The sequence below is a fragment of the Dama dama genome, chromosome 14 (genome assembly GCF_033118175.1).
Source record: "Dama dama isolate Ldn47 chromosome 14, ASM3311817v1, whole genome shotgun sequence".
In the NCBI taxonomy this organism is placed as follows: domain Eukaryota; kingdom Metazoa; phylum Chordata; class Mammalia; order Artiodactyla; family Cervidae; genus Dama; species Dama dama.
In genome coordinates, this window is record NC_083694.1 from 1,584,635 (window position 1) to 1,602,827 (window position 18,193).

The following is an 18,193-nucleotide window of genomic DNA, read 5'->3' on the forward strand; positions in this document are numbered from 1 at the left end:
CAGAGCGGGTGGTGATGACTTACTTCTTTGCTCGGGTGAAGTGGCAGAAAAGCTTCTTCCCGAATCTTATTAGGAAGAGGGTAGTAAATGGGGCTCAAGGCAGGGGGTGGGGGGCCGTCATGTGTTAATTTTTGTAAATCTGCCCAGATGCGATATGATAAATCCCAGCTGGAGACTGTCAGATCTGTTTGGGGCAAGGAGGTTTGCATCGTTGTTAGCTACTCCGTGAACTCTCCAGAGATTGAAGACAGTCACATCTCCTCTTTTCCTGGTGTCCTCCATGTCTTAAAATGCAAGGGCCCTCCATGCAAGGGGCTTCTGACAGTCATCTCTTCCAAGCCCCTGCCACCAGCAGGCTTGCTCTGCAATGTCTCAGTAAGTGCCTTGGCTGTTTGTGAAGGGTTTCAATAAAGGATGCTCCAGACCCACCATTATGTTACACTGATTGAGATGTTTTCTTTTTTTTTAAGAGATGTTCTTTTTTGATATCAAATTTTAGTTTCTCTAGCTTTGGCTATTGTTCCATTTTTATCTTCAGATGACAGAATCCTTTCTGACCAATGTGGTTCCTTTCAGCAGCACCAGGCATTCTGTTGACATCACAGTCTGTTGTTGCAGCAATTTTGTGATGTCAACAGACACTGAAAGGGAGGAGCTAATCTAACTGTTCGGTTTGAAGACAGAACCCAGTCAGAGAACAATGCAATCAGTGAGTAGAAAAAACATTATTACTTAACCCATGATGAGACAAGCTGGTTGGATATAGCTGGGGCTGATATTTAAGCAACTAATCCTAAATCCAACAGGTCAATATATTCAGCCATTTAGTGGTGCTTCTGCAAATGCTTTATCCTGATGACAAGGGGCTTCACGTTGCAAATCCACCTCTCCCTGTCCCTAAGCCAGTTCCTGGAGCCCCGCTGTGGTCATGGCGAGCTGGGCCTTCTCCCAAAGCCTGCTTGGGATCTCTGCCTGTGCACAGTAGGTCCCAATAAATATTTGTTGAATGAATAAGTGAATGAATGAATGAATGAACAAAAGGAACTCCCTACGCTCTGATTTCATTTTTAGCCAGCTGCATCTGGAGTCTGACACTCTATTATCAAGGGCTCCCTCATCTTTGCTCTCTCTTAAAGTTAATTACTTCCTCTCCGTGAGAACAGCTCTGTCTCTGCCCCTCATCCCCTCACTCAGCTTCCCTGCCGGGCTCCCCCTTGACTATACAGCTTGGCTTTGATCCATCTTCATTAGGAAGGGAAGAAAATTAAGCTCACATGCACAGGAGGAGGTGTTGAGCTGCACTGAGAAATGAGGTTTCTTCTACTAGAAGGCAAAAATGTCCCTTTCCCCTTCAAGTTGAGCTCAGGGGCCTCCCATAGCCTTTGCTTAACTTTGCAAGTTAAATGACTTCTCCTGCCTAGTGAAGATAGCGCAGGCAGAGGGACAGAGGCTCAAGGGTTTCCCCTGTCTGTTGAGAGCTCTGCAACCCTCAGGATTACGTGAGCACACAATACCTGACTGGAGTTTTTCTTTTTCCTTTGCTACTAAACTACACTGATGACAGTTTTTCATTAGGTTAGACACCAGGAGGAACTTACCAAGTACTGAACATTATTAAAAAAGGGAAGGAAAGACAGGTACTCAGTTTTTTTCTTCTCTCCTCTTTCCTTTCTTTTAGGACGTTAAAGGCCTCCATTTCTCAAGGACAAATGATTATGACTCTACCTCTAAATGGACTGCTCAAATTCCTCCCAAGGGAAGGGGGACTCTCAAGCAGTAAAGGGGGCAGGAGCATCCCTAAACTGCTGAGTTGCCCACTAGGTGGTCCCCTCACCCACTACACCTACCAAGGTGGCCCCAAGGGCCATCAGTGAAAAAAGAACTGGAAGGACTGATCTTTCAGTCTAAGGTCCAACACGAGAGGGGTTTCTCTGGCCCGTGTTCTCTCATGTGCAAAGGAGGTACTTTCTATTTCTATGAAATAATAACTAGAAACTTTCAAAATGTGAAACATTTAATATATAAGACATAATGACTATATTATTCTGCTTAAAAACAAATCAAGATATATGCTGAGTACTGGAGCTAGAAAATGAAAACCACAGTCTCGGGCTTAAGATGGCTGTGAACGTAGCAGGGGCTGGCATTCCAGAAGTGCCAAAACCAATAAGTTACAAAGAAAAGAGACAGAGCCTCTCCCTTTTCTAAGCATTGTCCCTTCATCTAGTTTGGGCTTTTCCACAGTTCAAGAGACACCTGCAGCCTCTAAGTGCAGATGCTAGTGACAGCATCACTACGGAGTTAACTGTGTGCTGACCGATCTCCAAACAAACTCCCCAAGAATCTGCATCTCTCCGAATGATACCTGGCACTATGCAGTCAAAAGCAGCAAAAGCAACCCAGATGTTCAGGACCCTTTGCAGACACGCATGTTCACAGACGTGTACACACACATGCACACACACACACACTCAGAATGGACAGCTCCCACTGTGATAAATACTGAACAACGAGAGAGATACATTCAACTCCTTCCACCTTGGGCTCCTCTTGGTTACTTGCAAAACACCAAGCTGCTGCAACCCCAGAGCTCCTGAGAATGAGTGCCAGCCAGGTTTTTCCATCCCAACAAAGCTCTGGCTTTTGGCCTTACAGCTCATTAGATGGAGAGAGGACTGCGAGGTGAGGTGAGTGGGGAGGAGGGCTGCCACAGCCCACCCCTCCCACTTCCTTCTTCCCCCAGCTCGCAAATTCCAGGCTGAGGCTGTCCACTCACAGGAAAATTTCTGCAGCCTGCAAACGAAGTGAAGGTCGGGCTCCCGCTCTCCACCTCCCCTCTGGATGTCATCATCATTTCAAGGAGCTTTATGTGCTCCACTTTTCTGTCCCAATTAAAAACCAACTTGGTTCACATTCCCAACAACCCTGATGTGCCTGATTCCTGAGGTTCCCCCCTCCCACCCACCCCCGTCATTCCTAGGAAAAAGTACACTTCCCTAGCCAAGCTCTCCCCACCCAAACCCCTCTGGCTCTCCCGCCTACTGCAGCCTACAAAGAGGAGGCCTAAGGGGGTCAGACCTGGCGGCGCCTGTAGGTACTGCAGGGGGGAAAGGCACCTTCCCGAGACACTGGGTCTTTTCCAAATGCTGCCAATGGATCAAAACAGCGGTCCTGCAGTCTCGGGGGACACAGCTGTCGGCCCTGTACTTGCACTTGCTCCCTTCTGTCCTCCCTGCCTTTGCTCCAGCCTTCCTCCTGTGCACGGTCATTTCCAGAACAGCAAGATGAGAGTGTCTTCCCCAAGTAAGCTCGGAACATGAGAAAAGCTGGCTACTGGGCTGAAGGAAGTAGAGAGGACGGAAGACCCGGGCTTGCTCTCTTCCGCTTACCTCTGCCTATCCTCACAGCCCCGTCACTGCCCCAGAGCCAGAACGCCTTTCCTCCCCTGTCATGATCACACATGGAACACTGGGGCGATTTTGACCTGAGCTTGGCCCCTGGCTCAGTAGCCAGGGGATCAAAGTCACAAATTAGGGCTCCAGATCCAGGCTTCCTCCCTGCCATCCTATATGGATGTCCTTCCCTGGTGTCTCCTGTATAATCACCTGGGCCTGGACATCCCTTTTACTTCCAGAACAGGAGGTAGGAAAGCCTACAAGTGCAGGTAAGGGAGGAGAGTCAGGGCAGTGCTTCACTACGGGTATGTAAGCACGTGTGCGTCTCTCCTGAAGGAGGAAATGGCAGCCCGCTCCAGGATTCTGGCTGAGATAACCCCACGGTCAGAGCAGCCTGATGGGCTACCGCCCTCGGGGTCACAAAGACTCAGACACGACTGGGCACACGACACTTTACTGTGTGTGTGTGAGTGCGTGCACGTGTGTCTCAGTGGGGTGTGCGTCTGGCAAGGGGTAGTACTCGGGAAATTCATGGGGAATCTTTATGCTGATCTTTTGTCTCAACTTGCATCATCTTATCTTCAAACTGATTATTTTACTTTACGGACCTCCATTTGTCTTCTGAAAAATAAACAGGGTGGATATTCAGCCTAACCATGCCTCTTCCATATTAGTTGGTAAAGGGCTACTCTTCCAATGAGGAAGAATTTCAGTACTTTCATAACTGGCCCTCCCCTCCTCTGTGTGATCCAGAAATATCTTAGGGCCATCTAGGACTCCAGGCCAGTGTCCTTTCTGGTTGATAAATTATTAAATGTCATTCCTGGGATGACCGCTGCTTCACTGTCTGAACACTGACAGCCCTCTCAGGTGTTAAAACGATGATTCCGGTCTCAGAAGTTGTCTCAGTACAACATTGTAACGCAACTGCCCTTCAGTTAAAAAAAAAAAAAATCCTATGATAAACCATAATAGAAAAGAATATTAAAAAAAAGAATGTGTGTATAATCGAATCACTCTGCCATATAACAGGAATGAACAACATTACAAATCAACTATACTTCAATAAAAATAAATTTTAAAAAATAACAAAATAGAAGACTAAAATAAAAAAGAAGCTGTCTCAAGCAGGTTGGGAGGCGTTCTCCCTCCATACACCGTGACCCAACTTGGAGAACTGGGGCAACCTGGCTCCCCGGCTCCTCACGCTCCTTGTCCCCGTCCTTCTGGCCGTCCCCGCTGAGGGGAGAAGAAGTGAAGGTGAACCAGGGGTGCCCGTGGTCCAGGTCCACGTTTTCCCTCTCTCAACCTCCCCCGGGGGCCCCCCGCTAATCCAGACAGAACAGAGGGAAAGGGCTCCAGTCCCCTCCCCTCAGCCTCCAAGCTGCTTCCCCCGACGGTCAGCAATGGGAAAGAGTCCCCAGAGGAAAGAGCAGGGCAGTAATTAATTACCTCCCCTTGCCCGACAAGCGCTGAGCCGAACCCCAAAGCCCTACTCTCCAGACACTGAGGCAGCCCAGCTGCCGCTTCCAGGCCTCTAGAAGGTCGCTGGAACCAGCCCTCCCCCTTCCTAGCTGGGCAGCTTTGGTCCTGGCGTCCCGCAGACAGCAGTCACCCCACCCACCCCAAGGGAAGGAACTGTACCAAGTGAGTGAGTGGAGAGTAATGCAGCTGGGCTGGCCCCCTCCTTCCACACCCTGAAAAGCTGCAAATGCCTCCTTGGCGCCCAATCCAGCAATCTGCAAGGGCCAAGCTGTTTCGTGCCTCAGTTTCCTCATTTTAAGAATGAGTGGCGGCCTGTTTAGTGGTCCACTGTGCTATGCTTAAATATCCTACCAGACTAGACAGCAGAGGAATAAAGGCGATGATGCTCTGAAGGGGTGAACACAAGGAAAACATTAAACTCACATGGTCTCTGGTCCTTGGCCTGGGAGCAAGGCAAGGTCCATGCAAGTCAGGGGAGCTGAGATTCATTGCCTCAGCTATAGTAACAAGGGGCATCCCTTGTGGCTCAGCTGGTAAAGAATCCACCTACAATGCAGGAGACTTGGGTTCGATCCCTGGGTTGGGAAGATCCCCTGAAGAAGGGAACGGCTGCCCACTCCTGTATTCTGGCCTGGAGAATTCCAGGGACTGTATCGTCTGTAGGGTCGCAAAGAGTCGGATACGACTGAGTGACTTTCATTCACTCACTCACTCACTCATAGTAACAAGAGACACAAGACAAAGTTCGCATCTCCTTGGTTGTCCCCAGTCCCCGCACGTCTCCAGCCTGAGCTCCTCACCTCCAGGAGAGAAGAGGGAGACAGCCTCGTGATGCGGGAGGAGGACTCCGGCTCCGCAAGGCCCGCTGCAAGAAGGCAGCGAGGAAACTCACAGCCCCCCGCTGCAAACCCCTGAGGGCCACAGGTCCAGGGACTGTGTGTGACGTGGGGTGGAAGGGGCCCCAAAACGTCTGCCTAGTGCAGAGGCGTGCCGGGGCAGCCACACACAAACCGCTCACAGCCTGGGCCTTCGGTGTCCCTGTGCCCTGGCCGGCACCTCACACCCGGGGAGCGGACGGCCGTCTGGTGGGGTGGCTGCGATCTGTCTGGCCAGACCTGTGGCCAGCGGTCTGCCCAGGGCGGAGGACGGGGCGTGCTGCTTTGCTCCGGGAGGCTGAACTGGGAGTGAGGTAAGAGAGCTCAGCTGTGCACCGGGGGGTCGGACAGCCGGGCTCTGCCCACTCCCGGGCCACTCCCTTCCGACCAGCCAGCCAGGCTCTGCTAAGAGTCTACTGAGCAGAGCTTTGTCTGCTGGAGAAGAGAGCAGGAAATCAAGGGGAGGGCAGGGCCCAGGCAACTGCTCTGGGAGGAAGGAGGTCCCCACCTCACAGGGCTGCAGGTGCAGATGCAAAGGCAGGTGGGCCGGAAGCTAAGCCCCAGTGTGAGCACCGCCCCTCACTCGCCGGCCGGGAGTGCTCAGCTGCTTGGTTCTCCTGAACCGGGACAGCAGGGACACAGATGGAATGTGGGAAACTCTGAACACCTCCTCCTGACGGGAGTGAGGAGTCTGGAACTTCCCATGGACTCGGGGAGCTCGCGAAGGGTTTGGAAGAAAGGGCTCTCCCAGATTGCTGTCTGCTGCAGAAAAGATACAAGAGGAGCTTGGGGACCAGGGCCACCAAGGGAACCAGCCAGAAAATGGCCGTGCCTGGAGACAGTCACTGCTGTCTCCACCTCTGTGTGCTAAGAAAAATCACCATGCGCTCCCCCGACATCCCAGAAAGAAAAAGTGAGACCTGGAAGGGAAAGAACTTAGAGAACTTTTGAAGACAGTTGTCACTTAAAAACAAAGAATGGCGGGCGCATGGCTGTTGCTGACCAGTACTGACATCTCAGCTTTTCTGGGTCTCAGTTTCCTCATCTGGGACATGGAGTGATACCAAATTGCTCAGAGAATTAAAGTGAAATTATTAGTCATTCAGTCGTGTCTGACTCTTTGCAACCCCATGGACTGTAGTCCACCATGTTCCTCTGTCCATGGGATTCTCTAGGCAAGAGTACTGGAGGGGGCAGCCATTCCCTTCTCCAGGGATCAAACCCGGGTCTCCTGCATTGCCAGCAGATTCTTTACCGCCTGAGCCACTTGGGAAGCCCTCGGAGGATTAAACAAGGTCACATATTTAAAGCACCTAGGATAACGCTCGGCACAAAACAGTTGCTCAGTCAGTGGCCAATGTTATAAACATTAATAAGATAAAAGAATAAAGTAAGACAAGGAGGACAATCCCATCCATTTCAGTAGCCACTAGTCATATGCAGCTATTTACATTCTCATTAATTAAAATTAAATAAAATTAAAATTTTGGTTCCTCAGTCAGGCTAGCCACAGTCTGCTGTGGCTTGAGAGCCACCGCAGCTAGAGGCCACCACATTGGATGGGAAAGCTGGAGCATGTTCTACCCCGGTGGGTATTCCGCTGGACAGCACTGGGCTAGATGTTCTTTAAGCCATCTTCCAGTTCTAATAATTATCTAATAATTCTATAACACACGTAACTCCAAACCAGCCTGTCCTTCCACCAGCTGACCTGGGGTCAGTGACCTCAGGGGAGGGCAAGTTCTCTTATAGCCCTAAGCTAAGGAAAAAAGAAAAAGGAAAAGGAAATCTGTTGCCGACAACAATAACAAAAAGTTAAACATCTAAAATCAAAGGATACATCTGAAAGTCCAATCAAAATTAATGTGGATATCTATCATTTTAAATTAGATGCACTAAGACTCCTCCAGGGCTTGAGAATATTGTTACTAACAGCCCTAGTGGGCGCAGGCCCTGGGAGAGGCAATTGAGAAAGGTTACAGAGAGGATCACGGAGACTGGCAGAGGGAAAAGAGCAAGGAACGGCCCCTCCTCTTGCCTCCTTCTCCTTCTTGGATTGGCCAGCTGCTAGTGAGGCTGGAGTGGGGGAAGCCAGACAGCTTGCCTGCAGGGTCCGCCTGGTCCTGCCTCCCCAGTGCGAGGAGCTGCCGGCATAGGGCGGAAGAGAGGGAAAGGAACTGCAGGGAAGACAGCAGGCTCAGGGTCTTCCTTCCCTTGCACTCCCTGTCCCCACCCAGCCTGGAACCTGTGCTGATCCCAGGGGTACAGTCTGCTCTTAAACAAACAGCACCCGAAGCAGGTGCCAGAGCTGTCCATTGATACCTGGCTTAGAGCGGGGAGGGGAGAAGACCTCAGAGGAATGGGAGAGGTGTTCCCAGGCTAGACCCTGCCTGGAGCCCAGACAAGGGACAGAGGAGCTTGGGAAGAAAAGGGAAGTGGACGGGGGCACCCGGGGAGGGACACTGCGGGCCCCTGCCCTGTCCCCCTGCCATGCAGTAGCCTTGAAGGAGGCCTAGGTGGGGATGCTGAGACAAGAAGACCCATGTGCTTTGGAGAGGACAAAAGGGACGCTGGGCTTGGTCCTGGTCAGGACGGAAGCCAGTCTTGGTAGGAACACCTGAGTAACAGGTGCGTCTACCTGTGCCTTTTGGAGCACCTGAACACCATCCCGATGCTGCTCCCTGTGGCTGGCCTGGGAATAGTGCAGCTACATAATTCGCAGACCCCAGAGCAAAATAAAAGGCAGAGCTCCTTGCTCAAAAATCATGATGCTCAGGACGGTGACAGGAGAGCATTAAACCAAGCCCTTCTGAGGATGCAGGGCCAGGCCAAAGGCTGTGTGCCCGTGAAGACTGCCCTGCCTGGGAACACCGACCGCTCTGTGGTGCTTCTCCTGGAAGTTTGAGGATGGAGAGCGGCTAGCCATCCTTGAGGCTAACTCTTAGCGCGAGGCAGAACCCCAGCAGGGGCAGCTCCTCTCCCAGTTCCTGCCTTCCCCTCTCTCTTGGCTTACATGCCCAGAAACACGGCTGCTGTCGCTCCCGCCCCGCTGGGTCTGGTAGCTGGCACCGCCCCCTTCTCGTGCCTGGTTTCTGTTTGCCTGTGGGCAGCTTAGCTGGAGGAAGCACCACAGCTGAAAGCCACAGGGTTGGACTTGCCTTATCTTTCAAACCTGCCTTCAAGACCGGCACAGGGAGCCCTCTGTTCCTACCCAACAGACCCCTCCAGGGCCGCCTACCATTACCATTATGTCATCGAACCTTTTTCCTCCCAACACAGAGGCAAGGGACAAAAGCGCTCCTGGCTAAGAGGGGGGTAAAGTCAACATTTCTGCTTTGGAGACAAATCAGGCTTTCATTTTTTGTGCACGCATGAGTACACACACACAACATCAGCTGAGACAAGTCCGTCTTAGCACCTCCACCAACAAAGCCAAGAAACTCTTGTCCACATTCCCTGCACAAGTCTGACCTGACATGAGAACGTGCCTTGGTCAAAGAGCCCCAATATTTAGAAGGAATGAGGGCCCTGAGTTGGCAGTTTGGGGAAAGGGGACAACAGATATCTAAACCCAGAAGACTGGCTCTCTCTCTTCCTGGATTTCTGTTGCTCCCAAATGACAAACTTTGTCTTCTAATGAGCTGAGTGCCACGCCAACACTCTACTCCGCGCCCCCTCATGCATCCTGCCCCCACCTGTCCACACTTGACGTGCAGTACAGGGGATAAAATGCAGGGCACAGCTATGCCAGCCTCCTCTGGCTGAGCCTGCGCTGCCTTCCTTCAGTGCTGGGCCAGGAAATGGCTGTGAGGAGGCCGACGGCACTTCTGCCCAGAGCTCCCGAGGCCCCTGCTCCGGAGACAATGGTTCAGGGATCGGGGAGGGGGGGAGCCGGGCTCCAGCTCTGCATGCGGGGGGCACACAAAACCATTGTCTCTGCAGCGGGGCAGACAATGACTTGCATTTCTGGCATCTGTGCCAAGTGGTTTACCCCCGTGGACTAAGAGAACTCTGAAGATTTCCTTCTAATAAATAGGAGTGATACTGAAACCTGGCCCCATGCTGAGACTGTGCGTCCAGTTGTAACAAAGCCCACTCCAGCTGATGTACGGGAATACCGGTGCTCCCTTACTTGCTCCAGAGCCACCCGGACAGACAGACAGCGAGACAGAGGACCACTCACTCACCGGCTCTTCTCTGCGATGCCCTCTGCTCTCTCTGAGTCCTTTCACACTCAGGAATAGGGAAAAGGCTCTCCTTTAACACTCATCAGGCCCCTGGTGGGTAGCAATCATTAACAGCCACACATGCGGACTGGCTTTAACCCCTTCGGCGCTGGCTGCCTCCAGCTGGCGGCTGGCCAGCCCCGACCCCTCTTCCCAGCCCCGAGAAAGCGGGAACTCCTGCCTTGGTGCCTCCACCTGAGTAATGCCTCTGCCTCCCATGTGCAGAGCAGGAGCCCTCCAGTCCCACCCAGGCTGCCCTGCCTGATTGGAGCGCGCGGGCAACCTGAGGCGCTTGGTTCTGGCATGATGCCCAATTGGATGAGCCCACATTATGAAATATTTGCCTAGCAGGCCAATAGAGGAGCCAGGATCAGGGGGGAGGGGATGATATTTTTATTTATTCCTGGAGGAGAGAGAACAGACAAAGGTAGTCATAGCACGCCTAGCCCTGGGCCAGGAAACAGTGGGAAGGCAGGCTTCAGGTCAGTGTAAGCGCCTCTAGCCTCCCTGTCCAGGTACAGGGCGGGATCCCGGAAGGCTTCTAAGCAACTGCAGTTCCTGACTGTTTAGCTAGAGGGTTTCTTTGCCTTAATGATTCCCTGACTCACCCAGGAGTTTGGAGCTAGGAACTGTAACAGAAATGAAAAAGGAAAATAACTTGACAGGCAAACGATTGCTTGTATCTACACAAACTCTGGGGCACAGGTAATCTTTATATTTCAGAGTTGCAGAAATCATTTTTGCATCTTTGGTGGATGCAAAAGAAAGGTGGGCAGGAATGAGCAGAGGCAAATCACCTCTTTTTCCCTTTAAAAACAGGCAACTGATTTGGGAAAATCTAAATCCAGCAGAAAAGTATCTACATGTAGGATGTATGCAAATCTATGCAGATATGTGCAAATGAGCAGCTCCAAGCTTTTCAGAGTAAGTCCTTGCCAGGATTTTTCTAGTTTGAGCAAGAAATCAGGTAGTCTCCAAACCCTGTAACAGAGGATCTCACTGTAGGCTGTGGCATAAGGATATCAGTAGAGGAAGCATAGCATATAGGGCTCAGTCAACATATTTATTGAACATTTACCACATATAAAGCCTTGAAGGCGTCTCGGAGGGTTTTTAAACCACAGTCATAAACACGATAGGCTATGCTGGAGAAGGTCAGTGCCCTCTCCGCTGGCCACAGTTAACGTCCCCTCTTCCTTTCCGGCCCCAGCGGGCGGTGCTGCTCGTACCAGCCTGGGTCTAGTGGCCGCATCTCCTCCCACCACCCCTTGTTCTTGTCTGTCAGTAGCCCAGCCACTGTGGCTCCACAGCCTGGCTCAAATCTACCCTTTATCATCTCCTGGACTGCCTTCCCAGCTGCCTGACGGCGGGTTGGGCCTGGACTCTTAAAGGGGCTGCGCGCATTCCCAGCCTGCCCGGATACCCCCGGAAGCCTGGTGCTGCGCCGAGGCAGGTTCATCATGCCGCTCCCTCCGCTCACGTCCTCGAGAGCCACAGCTGGCTGCAGGACCGCGAGAGTGCGATTAACTTAAAACGGGAAAGGACGCTGAGGTTTTGGCCTGCTGTTGTAAATGCTTATCATATCATGTAAAAGCCCTGCATCTCAGTATTTAAAGGTTCCCACTCTGTGAAACTGAGTTTTAAAGGTGGGGGGCTCACAGTATAAAGTCAACACTGAAAAATCAGATCTATCTCTATATACTAGTAGCAAACGGTGAAAAATTGAAATTTTAAAAATATGAAATATTTTTGAATAAATTTGACAACAGATGTGCAAGACCTATATACCAAAACTGTAAAATACTACTGAGAAAAATTAAATAAAATCTAAATAAAAGGCAGATAAAATGTTTGTATGGAAAAGGAAATTAAATACTGTTAGAATATCAATTCTCCACTAATTTTCTTATTAGAGCCAATACAATCCCAATAGGTTATTTGTAAAAATTGATACTGGTACTCTGAAATTCATATAGAAATTGAAATTCATAGAGAAATTAAAAGGACCTGTAATAATCCCCCAAAATTTCAAAACAAAGAAAAAAGTTGGAAGTCTTAGATTATCTGACTCCAAGATTAGAATCTACAGTAGTCAAGACCATGTGGTATCTGCATAAAGATACATGTACAGATAAACTGAACAGAATAGAGTCTAGGAATAAACCCATTCATATATGGTCAGTTGGTTTTCCACAGAAGTATAAGGGCAATTCAATGGGGAAATGACAGTCTTTTCAGTACATGGTGCTAGACAAACTAGAGGTCCATATACCAAAAACAAAAACAAAATGCCTTGACTTTACCACTAAAAATTAACTTAAAATGGGCCAATGCCTAAAATGAAAAGCTTAAACTATAAGATTTCTAGAAGAAAACAGGAAAAAATCTTAAGTGGCTTTTGGTTTGGCAAATTTCTTAAATAAGACATAAGATGCACCAGTGTTAAACAAAATATCAAGAAATCAAACTTCATTGAAACAAAACCCCTAACTTTTCAAAACATGTTGTTACAAAAATAAAAAGGTAAGCCATAAACTAGATAAAATATTTGCAAAGCATGTGTCATAAGACTTTCATCTAGAATATATAAAGAACTCTTACAACTAAATATCAAGACAGCAAAGTTAAAGTGAAAGTCACTCAGTTCTGTCCTACTCTTCACGACCCCATGGGAATTCTCCAGGCCAGAATACTGGAGTTGGTAGCTTATCCCTTCTCCAGGGGATTTTCCCAACCCAAGAATCAAACCAGGGTCTCCTGCATTGCAGGTAGATTCTTTACCAGCTGAGCTACCAGGGAAGTCCATTAATGTGCAAAAGATTTAAACAAACACTACACCAAAGAGGATGCTGCTGCTGCTAAGCCGCTTCCGGCGTGTCCGACTCTGTGCGACCCCATAGACAGCAGCCCACCAGGCTCCCCCGTCCCTGGGATTCTCCCGGCAAGAACATTGGAGTGGGTTGCCATTTCCTTCTCCAATGCATGAAAGTGAAAAGTGAAAGTGAAGTCGCTCAGACGTGTCTGACTCTTAGCGACCCCATGGACTACAGCCTACCAGGCTCCTCCGTCCATGGGATTTTCCAGGCAAGAGTACTGGAGTGGGTTGCCATTGCCTTTTCCAACCAAAAAGGATACACTATGTCAAATAAAGTACAGGAAAACATGCTCAACATCATTAATAATCAGGGAAATTGAATCCACAATGAGCTAAGACTACATACACCCACCAGAACTGCTAAAATTAAGACTAATCATACCAAATGTTGACAAAAATATAAATGAACTGAAAGTCATACCCTGCTGATAAGGCTGTAAATGGTATTTCCACTTTGTTTACCTTTTTAAGAAACTGCCGAACTTTTCCATGCAGTTTAACATACATTGATTCCTAGGTATTTATCCAAAAGAAATGAAAATATATGTCCACACAAATATTTGAACACAAATGTTCATAGAAGTTTGCTTGTAAGAGACCCAAACTGCAAGAAACTCAAATGTCCATGAACAGGAGAATATAATACGTATACCATCCATACAATGGAATATGACTCAACAATAAAAAGAAATGAATTATTGATATACATAACAACATAGATGCATCTGAAAATAATTGTGTTGAGTGAGAGAAGCCAAATTCCCTCTCCCCAAATAAAAAATGTACGCTTTATGATTCCATCATACAAAACCCTTACAAAGGTCAACTAATTTATAGTGGCAGAAAGCAAATCAGCAGTTGTATGGGGATGGGGTAGACCGAAGGATTTCAAAAAGGCAAGAAGAAACTTTGGGGAGTGATAGATACAGGTGTACTATCTTAATTATAGTTACAGTTTCAAAAAAATGCATCAAATTTTACCCCTTCAATAGTTATCATAAATCAACTGTACTTCTATAGTGAAGTGAAGTTGCTTAGACATGTCTGACTCTTTGCGACCCTGTGGACTGTAGCCCACCAGGCTCCTCCATCCACGGGATTCTCCAGGCAAGAATACTGGAGCGGATTGCCATTTCCTTTCTCCAGAGGATCTTCCTGACCCAGGAATCAAGCCCAGGTCTCCCACATTGCAGGCAGATGCTTTAACCTCTGAGCCACCAGGGAAGCCCTATAAAGCTATAAAAAAGAAAAGTCTTCAGATGAGACATTAAAAAAAAACCACCTACCCCCTAGGCCTCATCCACTATGTTTTATGCTGTGATGGATCTGGGCAGGTAGGGGTGTGGCTGGGTGGGGCGGGGTGGGGATTCCAGCTTCCCTAGCGACCTGCTTTAGACAGCTGGTTAAAAACAGGCATGGACGTGGCCTTGAATCAGCCTGGACCTCTCTCCTGGATTTAGGTCAAATAATGTGGCAGACCTGAAGATCGTCTTTATAAAAATAATTGTTTGTTTTATGACAGAAGGGAAAATATCAAATAAAACCCTGTTCACAAAGTCCTCTCCTCATCATCTCACTTGATTCTTTTATGGTTCTATAAGGTAGGCAGAAAAATATTAACACTCTCATTTTACAAAAAAACACAAAAAGAAACCCTGAGGCTCACAGAGGTAAAGGTCTTGACTAAGATCACCCACCTCCTACAGAGTCCCTCACCCTCAGTGTGGTTACCTTCCTGCTAACCAAGGTCTGCCTGCAGTCTGGGGGTACCCCGCCCGTCCCTCAGCCCGGGTTCGGCTCCCAGGACCACAGGACGCAGACCAGCATCGGGGTGCTCACCCCACGCTGAGCAGACGCTCTCGCAGAGCACAAGTGGCAGACCGGAAGGGACCCTAGGATGGAGGAAAACAGGGCAGGTCTTGGGTCATAATCGGCTCAACTAAGGGGAACCACGGAGTACTAAGACAGGCTAGACTGGGAAAGAGAGGGGATCTGAGGAGCTAATCAGATCACGTGTCTGATGAGAGAGGAGGGGAGACCAACCAAACACCACTCCCAAGACAGGGAGTCTGCTGGATGCAGAAGCAGCTGGAAGAAGCTGTCAGAGGGCTCCAGGCCCTGCTCTGCCAGGGCTGGGAGCACCCCCTACTTTGCCAGGGCTGGGAGACCCCTCCCCCTGCTCTGCCAGGGCTGGGAGCCCCCTCCTCTCTCCCTTGTTCTGAGGACAGGGTGACGGGAGGGCGGAAATCCACACTGCACGGTGCAAAACATAAGAGGCATCTAAAACCTCAATGATCAAGTTTGATAAAATTTTTATGCAATATTTTGGAATAAAAATTAGTGCAAAAAATCCCTAATGCGTGAAATATTTTAAATAAAGACCAGATTAGTATTACCAATTTCCAATTCACCTGAGGCTCCAACATGGCTTAGAGTGGCACTGATTCTCTTGTTACTGAAAATGTTGATATTTTGTCCTTTGTGAAATTTTCACACTGATTTTAATTTCTTTTACTATTGCAATAAATGCTATTTATCTTGATTACTGAGTTTTCTGGCATCCTCTTAAATGCTGTGCCTTAGGAGACTGCCTCAACCACCTTACCCGACTCAGCCCTGCTCAGGGGTGAGACTGGAGGGACTGGGAGAGAGAGGGGGAGACGGGACAAGGCCCAGAAGGGGCCAGGGAGAGGTCGGCACTCTTCAAAAAACCTCAGTGCACGAGAAACAAAGAAAGACTGAGGAATTATTCCAGATTAAAGAGAAGCAGAGACATGCTCCTGGATTAGATTCCAATGACATTATTAGGGCAACGGGTGAAACTGAATATGGACTGTCTACTAGATACTAGTAATGTATTAATGTTGTTTCCTGAATTTGTTCATCGTACCCGGTTTATGTAAGAGAATGTCCTTGTTTTTAAAAGGAAAAAAATATAATAAAGTGATAAGGGTCAGAGGGTGACGGCTGCCTGAGAGCTACATTAAGCCAAACACTCCTCTCTGTCCAGCCTGTCTTTCCTCCAACTCCAGGCAGTCCCAGCAGGGACCAGTAGGAAATGGTAATGGCAGGAAGTCTTGTCCAGAAGATCAGGTCTTGGAGGGCTGGTTAGACATTTGTTTCTCAAAAAAAGAATTAACCTTGAATTCTCAAATCACTCCTCACTCACTCCAGGAAGACTTGACAACTGGCACTGAAAAGAAAGGAAATTAACACTGACCCAGGCCATGAAACTAGCACATTCTCTGCTCAACCTCCTGAGGCAGGTACCACTGCCGGGCACTTGCAGAGGAGGAAGCTGAGCGGTCAGGGAAGCAGCTCTAGGCGACGCAGCTTGGAAACGGGAAAGCCAGGGTGAGAGCCCAGGACACGGCCCAAAGCCAGCTCTTTTCCCACTTCTAGTTCGTTGTGCAACTTGAAATTCCCTTCTCATGCATCATCCTACAAACTAACCCTTTAGTTTATTTTTGCTGAGTTGAACCTGCATTGGCCTTGGGATTTTTGGCTCTGAAGTCAGACCGCCCCAATTCCAATCTGACGGCACCGGTTATTACCTAAGGGGCTCTGAGTGAGTGACAATCTTTTTGTGCTTTCATTTCCCCATCTGCAAACAGGGATAATATAAACTGCTACCTCAAGGGTTTGTCATAGGATTAAACGAGATTATACAAGCAGAGAATTTGAGAGACCCGGACCTTGCAATGTTCAATAAATGCCAGAAATCATTACTATCTGCCCCTGCCTCAGATCATTCGCTCATAGGACGTGATGGCCTAATTTCTGACTATAAAACCCCTCAGCACTTTGACACATGAAGACAAATGCTTAACAATTGCTCTTAAAGAAGTTATTCACAAGGATAGTATTTTGGATATTCTCAATCTAGTTAAGAATGCCTTTAAGCCCCCACCCACATCAGATCACTCGTAACCATCTCAGACAGACCCCTTATCCTTAGGAGCCAGCATAATCGACACCTAAGAATCTCAGAGAGGACGGAGGTCTGTCCTACTGTACGCTGAATGAGGAGAGGGTTTTGTTTTTCTATGTCATGTCACACTTGGAAGTTAAAAAGCAAGTCAATCTCGGGGCCACATCCCTGGGCTGGAGGGAGTTGTCTGGAGAGACTCAAGCTCTGGTGCTGGTAGTCACCCATGCAGCTGTGTAAGGTGGGCAAGTGCTTGCCCCTTGGGGCCCACTGGGCCTGAGCAGGGAGCCACCTTGCCCGCAGAGTTAATGAGAGCATACAAGAGGCCACTGAGGCCTGAGCACTTCAGGAAAAAGCTGGACAAAGGAGGTGTGAAAGGTTAATGGTGCAGGAAAGCCTAAGCCCCTCTGGAGCACACTCCCAGTCTTCGGGTCCTCCGGCTGAGGAGCCCTACAGCAGGAGAAGGCAGACAAGCCAGGAGACGATGCAGCAGGGGGCTGAAAGGGGGCAGAACAAGGGCAGGGCGCCCAAGGGTCACGCGACGGTCAAATTCAGCCAGGAAGATGGTTCTTCTGCAACAAAGGCAGAGCTGGAGCAGGGTAATTTTCTAACTATAAACGGAAACCCCAGAAGCCCCAAACCACACACAAGCACGTGTGAGGGTGAGGGCACAGCGTGTAGGACAGTGGGCACCGTATGCAGGAGGAAGGGCATGTGCAGCGGCAGGCAGACGGGAGGACGGTGCGCCTGCTGGTGCCCAGGACGCAGGGCGGAGCCAGGTGAGTGGGGCCTGAAACGCATCCAACGTGGGCAGCTCTCACGAAGGAAAGGACTACAAACACAAGTGAAGGGGGGCCTTGGACAGGGCTGGTGTGGGTGGGAGGCTGACACTGCTTCTCGTAAACTGACCCCACGCCTGTCTGTCCGGATCTCTAAACACAGGCACAACTCACATACCTGCTTGTCCGAGCCTCCTGGTCCCAGCCTCAGCACTGTTTCTCTTTCCCCTCACACAGGGCTTTGCCTGACCTGATTTTTTCATGGCAGAGAGCATGAAAGACTCCCCACACCCTGGAATTAAATTCCTCCCCACCCCAGTGCAATGGGTATTTGGACTTTGTGCCACTCCCCAAACCCCCTCCAAAGCACTGCACCATCATCCCTCCCCACGCCACACTCTTTGCTCTGGGTACCGCACCTTCCCCAGGGAGCAATGCAGGGGCCGGCTGAGCTGCCAGGAGGGGTGAAACCACAGCTCCCCGCCGCTGCCTGGCCCCTGCATTCCAGCCCTGCGCCCAGAGTTTGACCTTCTCTGCGGCTGCGGCATGTGTGTTCTGGGTTACAGAAATAGCTCAGCCCCTGGGACCCTGCAGGCCCTCCCTCTCCTCCACTCAGAGACACCCCCAGCT

The 18,193-nt window shown here is 49.5% G+C and overlaps 1 protein-coding gene across 15 annotated transcripts in view; it reads right to left on the minus strand.

The window, feature by feature from the left end:
* Positions 1–18,193, minus strand: part of PLEKHA6 (pleckstrin homology domain containing A6) — a 132,363-nt gene that overhangs the window by 44,726 nt on the left and 69,444 nt on the right. Inside the window, exon 1 of one of the 15 annotated variants that reach the window (XM_061159877.1) lies at positions 9,943–10,097. The exons of the other annotated variants lie outside the window; for them this stretch is intronic. The gene's annotated coding sequence lies outside the window, so the exon portion shown is untranslated. Of the gene's footprint in view, positions 1–9,942; positions 10,098–18,193 lie in introns of those variants that run through there. 15 annotated transcript variants of the gene reach the window in all.